An 8,264-nucleotide genomic window follows, 5' to 3' on the forward strand; every position below is an offset into this window, starting at 1 on the left:
AGTCCATTCGAGCGACTCGATCACGCCTCGCCCGAGCCTAGCCTCGGTCAAGGGCAGCCAACCCCGGAGGATTTCCGTCTCGCCCGAGGCCCCCCTCCAACGGCGAATATATTTCTGGCTCGCCCGAGGCCCTGCCTTCGCTAAGAAGCAACCCTGACCAAATCGATGCACCAACTGACCAAATCGCAGGAGCATTTAATGGAAAGGTGGCCTAACACCTTTATCCTGACGCGCGCCCCCCAGCCGGCAGAGCCGAAGTGACCGCCGTCACTTCGCCGCTCCGCTGACCGGCCTGATAGAAGGACAGCACCGCCTGCGCCACTCCGACTGCGGTGCCACTTGACAGAGTGAGACTGACAAGCAGTCAGGCCCGGCCGAAGGCACCATAGAAAGCTCCGCTTCGCCCGACCCAGGGCTCGGACTCGGGCTAAGTCCCGGAAGACGGCGAACTCCGCTCCGCCCGACCCAGGGCTCGGACTCGGGCTATGCCCCGGAAGACGGCGAACTCCGCTCCGCCCGACCTAGGGCTCGGACTCGGGCTAAGTCCCGGAAGACGGCGAACTCCGCTCCGCCCGACCCAGGGCTCGGACTCGGGCTAAGTCCCGGAAGACGGCGAACTCCGCTCCGCCCGACCCAGGGCTCGGACTCGGGCTCAGCCCCAGAAGACGACGAACTCCGCTTCGTCCGACCCCAGGGCTTGGACTCCGCCCTGGCCTCAGCCGACGGCCTCCGCCTCGCCCGACCCAGGGGCTCGGACTCGACCTCGGCCACGGAAGACAGACTCGACCTTGGCTTCGGAGGAGCTTCCACATCGCCCAACCTAGGGCGCAGACCAGCCACGTCGACAGGAGGCGCCATCATCGCCCTACCCCGAGCTGACTCGGGCCGCAGGAAACAAGACCGGCGTCCCATCTGGCTCGCTCCGCCAGATAGGCAATGATGGCGCCCCCATACTCTGTGACGACGGTGGCTCTCGGCCCCCTTACGGAAGCAGGAGGACGTCAGCAAGGACTCAACTGCTCCGACAGCTGTCCCTCCGCCAGGCTCCGTCGCTCCTCCGACGGCCACGACATCACACCAGCTGGGTGCCAAAATCTCTCCGGCTGCCACAACGGCATGTACTTAGGGCGCTAGCTCTCCTCCGCTAGACACGTAGCACTCTGCTACACCCCCCATTGTACACCTGGATCCCCTCCTTACGCCTATAAAAGGAAGGACCAGGGCCCTCTTAGAGAGGGTTGGCCGCGCGGGGACGAGGACGAGACAGGCGCTCGCTTGGGGCCGCTCGCTCCCTCTCCCGCGTGGACGCTTGTAACCCCCTACTGCAAGCGCACCCGACCTGGACGCGGGACGAACACGAAGGTCGCGGGATTCCCACCTCTCTCACGCCGGTCTCCGGCCGCCTCGCTCTCCCCCCTTCGCGCTCGCCCTCGCGCTCGACCCATCTAGGCTGGGGCACGCGGCGACATTCACTCATCGGCCCAGGGCCCCCCCGGTCTCGAAACGCCGACAACATGTACCCCTAATTGCATGCTTATGCACCCCCACCTAGATAAAAAAATGACTTGCTACTACTAAATCACACATGCAATAGAATGGTCCATGCCAACATACCAAGCCAGCTTGTGAATGCAAGATACTACAACTTCTACATGTTGGCATGTATCTCATTGGCAATATCATGGTGGATGATAGGAAAGAATGATCGATGGACAATTCTTCTCTTCCATTGGCACGCTAGTTGCACCAAGTAAAATGGGAGAAAGCCAATGATAACACTTTGTCTGCGCATAGTTTGCAACCCTCTAGAAGTAAAGAACTGTCATGTCAACGACTCTTGCCTTCAACTCAAGCATATTTCGTTCAATCTCAATTTCATGTTTTGCCATGTATGGCTTGAAGAATCACTTGTATACATAGGCGGTCCCCTAAAATAACTCGTTGTAACAAACAAGCCATGAGAAAAGTATATAACTAACAAATTAATGAGAACATAATACCATACTTATGTCTTTGGATACCACAAGTATAACACTCCAAAATTGTATCGTGATGAATTAAGAAAATTTTGAGTGTATTATAACAAAGTTATGAATTGAGACTATCTTCTGTAAAATTTAATAAATAGTAAATATAAATGTTGGTTATATACTTAAACTATAATAAATAGGATAGTGAATTATTTTATATAAATTAATTGTATTGGGTTATACTACTACGTGAATTCTATGCTTATTAAATTTCATGCATAAAAATACTTATTTGAGCAAAGTAAATAAGGAGTAAATAAATGTAAAATATTTGCATTCATGTTGGTGTTTTGGTTGTGCATATAAATATGGTTTAAAAATTATAATTAGATTTCAATTGGGATAATTAAATCTGGAAATAAAAAACAGAAAAAAAAGAATAGCAAATTACCTATTCAGCAATTTAAGGAACACAACACACAGCAACTTAAGGAACACAACACACGTGTGTTTTTTCTCCTATTTTTTATTTCACTTGCCGGATCTTGCATCGCTATTACATCATTATGACATCAGCCATCCCTTGTTGTTCGTAACAAACTAACCACTGTAGTTATTGTAATCGTCCGGCCAAACTTCTCACCTGCGCAACAGATTTGGTTTGGAGGTTGTTAGAGTTTCTAACAGATAGAATATGATTGTAACAAATAAGTACCTAATTAGATCTGTCATGTAACAGATTTGGTTTCGAGTTTGTCAGAGTTCCTAATAGATAGAATATGATTGTAACAGATAAGTACCAAATTAGATCTATCATGTAACAGATTTGGTTTCAAGTTTGTTAGAGTTCCTAATAGATAGGATAAGATTGTAACAGATAAGTATCAGATTAGATCTGTCATTTAACCACCCACCTCCCAGCCTATATAAATGTATGCCACCATAACACCTCAAGCCATCAATCATATAATCATATCTTCTATAGTCTCGATGTAGCACCGCCGCCATACAAGCCACAATAGCCCGCCGCCAGCTCGTCGAAGTTTGACTCCCGCCCAAACTCTAGCGACAACTCCGGCGAGAAATTTCTCTCCACCCATTCATCTTCCAGGGCAACCCAGAACATCACCGTGACTAGCTCGGCGAGAGCTTCGCCACCACGCTGTCGATTCATCGACCAGATCTCCGGTTCATCGTAAAAAACTGAGATGACCAGCAGCAACACGATATTGAATGGCTTGATTGGAAGGTAAGTTAGTGGTAGGTTAGAGATCTTTCTCGTAAAATAGGGTTGACGCTTTTCTCCTAATAGATAACCACCACCATAAGCCCTTTTTACATACAAGACTGTCATGCAATATAAATTTAACAGTAGGTACAATCATGATAAATTTGCATCAGTTAGATCATGTATTTATAAACAAACATTTCACATCTTTAAGAAACTGATCTAACCAATTAGATCATGTCATGTCACCTATTTCTGTACAGTCCCACTAAATTATTAAAAATATTATATTTTCTGGGTCAAATAATTTATTTTAATTTGTTCAAATTGTGTTAGGTTCATATTATTTTTGTGTATGTAGTAATAATATTATTTTAATACCACATGTTTTAAATAAATAAATAAATAAATATTTGTTTAATTAATGTTAATTAGCTAGGCAATCTAGTTAATCTAATTTATAGTTGTAACCTACGCTTATTATAAATAATTGTTAAAGTTTTTAATATCAACTCAAATATTTTAATTTAATATATGCTTAGTTTAAATGCAACATTTATTAGATTTATTGCACCTAAAAACATTGTTTTACCCCATAACTTCTTCGTTTTAACTCTGATTTTAATGGTTCTCGAACCTACGGTCTCGTAGCGATGCGTAGAGTATTCTTACGTAGTTTGTTCTAATGCTTTGGTGTAATGTTACCATATCCATTATTTGCTTGATTGTATGTATTGCTACAAGTAGAGGTGAGGTGATGAGGAACCTGGTGCCCAACTTTTGGGTTAGCATGTCGACAACAGGTTATCGCAAGGATAAGACAAGTTGTACCCTTGATCACTCTTCTTTACCTAATAATCTTCGTATTAATCGATGTGGAATCCTTAGGTTAATTTGATGGGATCCAATAGATTTTTCTAGTTTTGTTTACCCTACACCTTGCAAACAAATGAACTATTGGGTAGACCTGCTATTGCTCTACCTAGTTTTGGGATTAATGTTATTTTGAACTATGATCATGTTCCACTATTATTGTTGATTTAATTATTGTTCATGACAAGACTATTGTGTTAATTGGAACATGAAGCTTAACTTGAGATAACAGTGGTACCACAAGGGTATGGAACGCCCTTGGCCAAATAATTAGGAAAGCTAGGGAGAGATTACTTTACCCAAAAGGAGCAAGCTGGGAGGCGTCGCTGCAGAGTATAGGGAGGTCCTCGGGTCGGACTATCTGTAAAGCTTTTCGGACGAGGGATTCTTATGCTTCCTTCTTCCTAAATTCGTAGAAGGTTTTCTCGAACTAGTGGAACTTTGGAAAGGCCTCACAGTGGATCCCTAGCCATTCACCTTGGAAGTGGGGTTTAGCTAACCCTGGCTAATCAGGAAACACATCTTGTGGGTAAAGATGTGCAACTTCTGCAGAGTGTAAAACTGATATATCAGCCATGCTCATGGTCAAGAGCAGCTCAGTACTCTCACATGATTAACTTATGAAACTAAACTTAATCTATCATATGCATTGCATTGTTGTGTTATTATTAATTGTGATCTCTTATTTATTTGGGTTGATATCTACTTATACTTAGTAACTGCTAATAAAACTTTGACCAACTTTAAAAGCAATGCTCAGCTTTAACCATCTTCTTTGGTAAGCCTTACACTTCACATGAGCCCCTACTATAAGTGAGCTCATGCACATTATTTCCTACAACTTGTTATGCGATGAACGTATGTGAGCTAACCCTTGCTATACTCACATCCCCTAGGTCAAGAACAGGTACCACAAGATAAGGAGCATGAAAGTTGTCGTGATGAGTTCGTGAGAGGTCTAGATCGTCGTCTTCCAGTCAACTACGGTTGTTGAGGATCGTTGTTTTTGTATGATGTAATTATTTAGCTATTTTGTACAAAACTTCTATTATATAGTAAAGATTGACATTTGTTTATGTATCATAAATCATCATATGTGTGATACTTGATCCTAGCACACATTTGATTCGTCCCTGGATTTGTCCTTAAATCCGGGTGTGATAACAAGTACACAATAAATACCAACTTTGCTTCACTGCACATTAGCAACCTGCATGACAATAGAATAATTAATAGCGAGGGAAGTCATTATCCCTAATTTCAATCACCAAAGATTACTAACAATAACAACTCCAAAGTAGTAGGGCACAACATTTCCATGACACTATACTTTCCCCAACTCTCTCCAGTACGGTGAGAAACGCGGCCTGTTTGGTTCGCGGCTAACTGTGCCACACTTTGCCTAAGGTTAGTCGTCCGAATTGAAGAACTAACCTTAGGCAGAAAAGTTAGGAAAAATGTGGCAAGTTAGGTAGTAAACCAAACAGGCCCTAAATCCTACAAAAGCCACGACCCTACAACATGAAGGGGATCACATATCCAATTCCACATCAAAACAGGGGGCCTTTACAAACCAATAAATCCTACAAAAGCCACGACCCTACAACATGAAGGGGATCACATATCCAATTCCACATCAAAACAGGGGGCCTTTACAAACCAATACTGACACTAGAACCGTAGTCGCTTGACCTCTTACCCGTTCAGCCCCACCATCTTGTAGCATTCATAGCCCGGGTTTGCATATCCGAGGACAAGCTTGTAGGACAGGAAAGCACAAATCAAATAGATGACTTACAGGTCTGATGACCCAAGACCAATGCTCTGTACTGAGGAACAACACAACACCCTTGGATACCGCATCGAGGAACATCGTCGTGTGGAGCATCGATGCACCAGCGAAGGCCACAAACTCATCGAGGCCACCATGGTGCCACCTACCTTGATCTCGTTAGCGAGAAATTGTCTTTTTCTGGATCTGGCATAGAGAGGAGGAAGATATCTGTTAGGTGAAAAGCGATTGTTAATTGCACAAAGTGATTCCATCCTAAACAAAAACAAATCAAATTGAAGTGTCATGTTTAGAGATGGCAATCGGGACCCGATCCCCGATTCCTCGTGGGGAATTCTCCTATTAGGGGACGAATATGAGACTAATTTAGTCCCCGCGGGGATCTAGATGAGAGAAATTTAATCCCCGTCGAGTTCGTGGGGACGGGACGGGAACCATCCCCCGTCCCCGTTCCCCGTGTACCCGCCCCACGAATCTTTTTTATTCAAGTTAGTCAATTTATTTGTTAGAATTATAGTAAAAACTCAATGTATGTGTAAAGTCCTAAAATTGGTATAATAAAAAAATAAAATAAATGCATATCCCTACTACTATTAAGAAAGCAAAGTGGGCGCTTGGCGATTCCATGCCCCCGCTCGCCCCCTCCCCTGCGCGCAACAACCGTCGTCTATACCTCGTCCCGTGTCCGCGAAGGCCGCCGCAACACCCGCGCGCAATAGCCGTCGTCCATCCCCTCCTCGCCCGGCGTCCGCAACCGCACACGCACAATAGTCACCACCCATCCCCTCCCGCATCGCGTAGGAACCACCAAAAGTCCACCATCGTCAGGTTGCGGGGCCGCGCAGGTTCTAGATCTGGGCAAACAGTGGCCTATGCAGTTCTTTGGTGGCTCGTCGTTGATGTCGATCGCGCAGGAGGCGACCCCAACCCTTGGCAACGCCCCCCGTTCCAACAGTGGCCATCCACGGCGGCTGCGCTACCCCCGCTCGGGTCCACGACCTCGGTCACCAACCCACCGCCTCCCCCGTTCCCGGCGCGTCCGACATTGTTGCCGCCGACGAGGTCTGCACCATCTTCATGGACCTGCCTGCAGATGTCAAGGAAAGGGAGCTACACAACCTATTGTGCTGGCTCTTGGGATTCGAGACGTCTGAGATGAACTTCAAGGGCAACCAGCCCATGGGCTTTGCGCTCTTCTCCACTGTGCACCAGGCCATCACTGCAAAGGCTATGTTCCAGGTTTGTTTCAATTCTTGTTGCGGGGATGAGATGTGACCCCAACTGGCACTCGTCATCTGCAGGATACAGTGTTCGATGCTGAGACTAAGGTGGCGCTGCAAACTGATATGGCCAAGAAGAACCTCTTCGTCAAGAGATGTGAGATTTGTCCACTTGTCATTCACATGTTCTCTCTACTATCGCTCTAATAGAATGTTAGTACCACGAGCAAGCTAACCTAGATTGACGAAGATGAGATAGTTTGACTTAGGATGATTCTACAAATTGAATTATTTTGGGATTGACAGAATACATGCAACAAGTTCAGATCGACGACGACCTCTTCACACTACAAGTTTTCTTGCTTCACCATCACCTTCTTACAGCACCATCTATTTAACTTTCTCTTCGCTTGCATGAACGACTAACTGTTGAAACTGGTGCTTCTAATGGATGAGGTGGATTAATCTATTATATGATTATTGAGGTGTTTATGGTTCCATGTCTTAATAAAGTGCTGCACTCACTTTTTGTCTCATTTTCTTGTGTATATGTGTTTTCATGTTCATGTTGTCCCTGCACATATGTTTAGAAAAGTCATCAACATTACTAAATCTCACTTCAAGCTTGGTCTTACTGGTATGTTCCCATCATATAATCCTGCATGATTTCACTATTTGCCTTGGTGTATTATAAATTAACTATGTTGATATTATGATATCTACCCTTGTGATAGACTGATCTGAATTTTCTAATTGGACCAAAACGGTATGAAGCGAATTGGTTGGATTTAGTCAAAGGTGGATTTATTGCAAACGTGCAGTGTGCAGAAGTATGGATTTACCCTGCTTGAATTTCTCATCCTCCCCTTCCCATAGCTCTTGATTTGGTGTTTTCAACCCATCTTCGCAGTTCATTCTTGCAACAATCTCATAACCCATGGTCACAAATCCACTAACACCAATTTGTCGTGATGCGCCTTTATTTGCTAGCCAAAGATCATTTATCCCGTGCGTTTGCGGAGTGGGTGGCCCGCCTCCCGTTGACGCCGCTGACAACACAGCCACAACAGCAGTGCATTGTGCCCTGTGCTTTTTCACTCTCACCGAGCTTGCTCAACAATTGGTGCCTGGTGCAGGATGTGGACGATGCCGGAGCCGAGAGAGGTCATCCGAAGGTCCAT

This window comes from Zea mays, chromosome 3 (genome assembly GCF_902167145.1).
Source record: "Zea mays cultivar B73 chromosome 3, Zm-B73-REFERENCE-NAM-5.0, whole genome shotgun sequence".
Taxonomy (NCBI): domain Eukaryota; kingdom Viridiplantae; phylum Streptophyta; class Magnoliopsida; order Poales; family Poaceae; genus Zea; species Zea mays.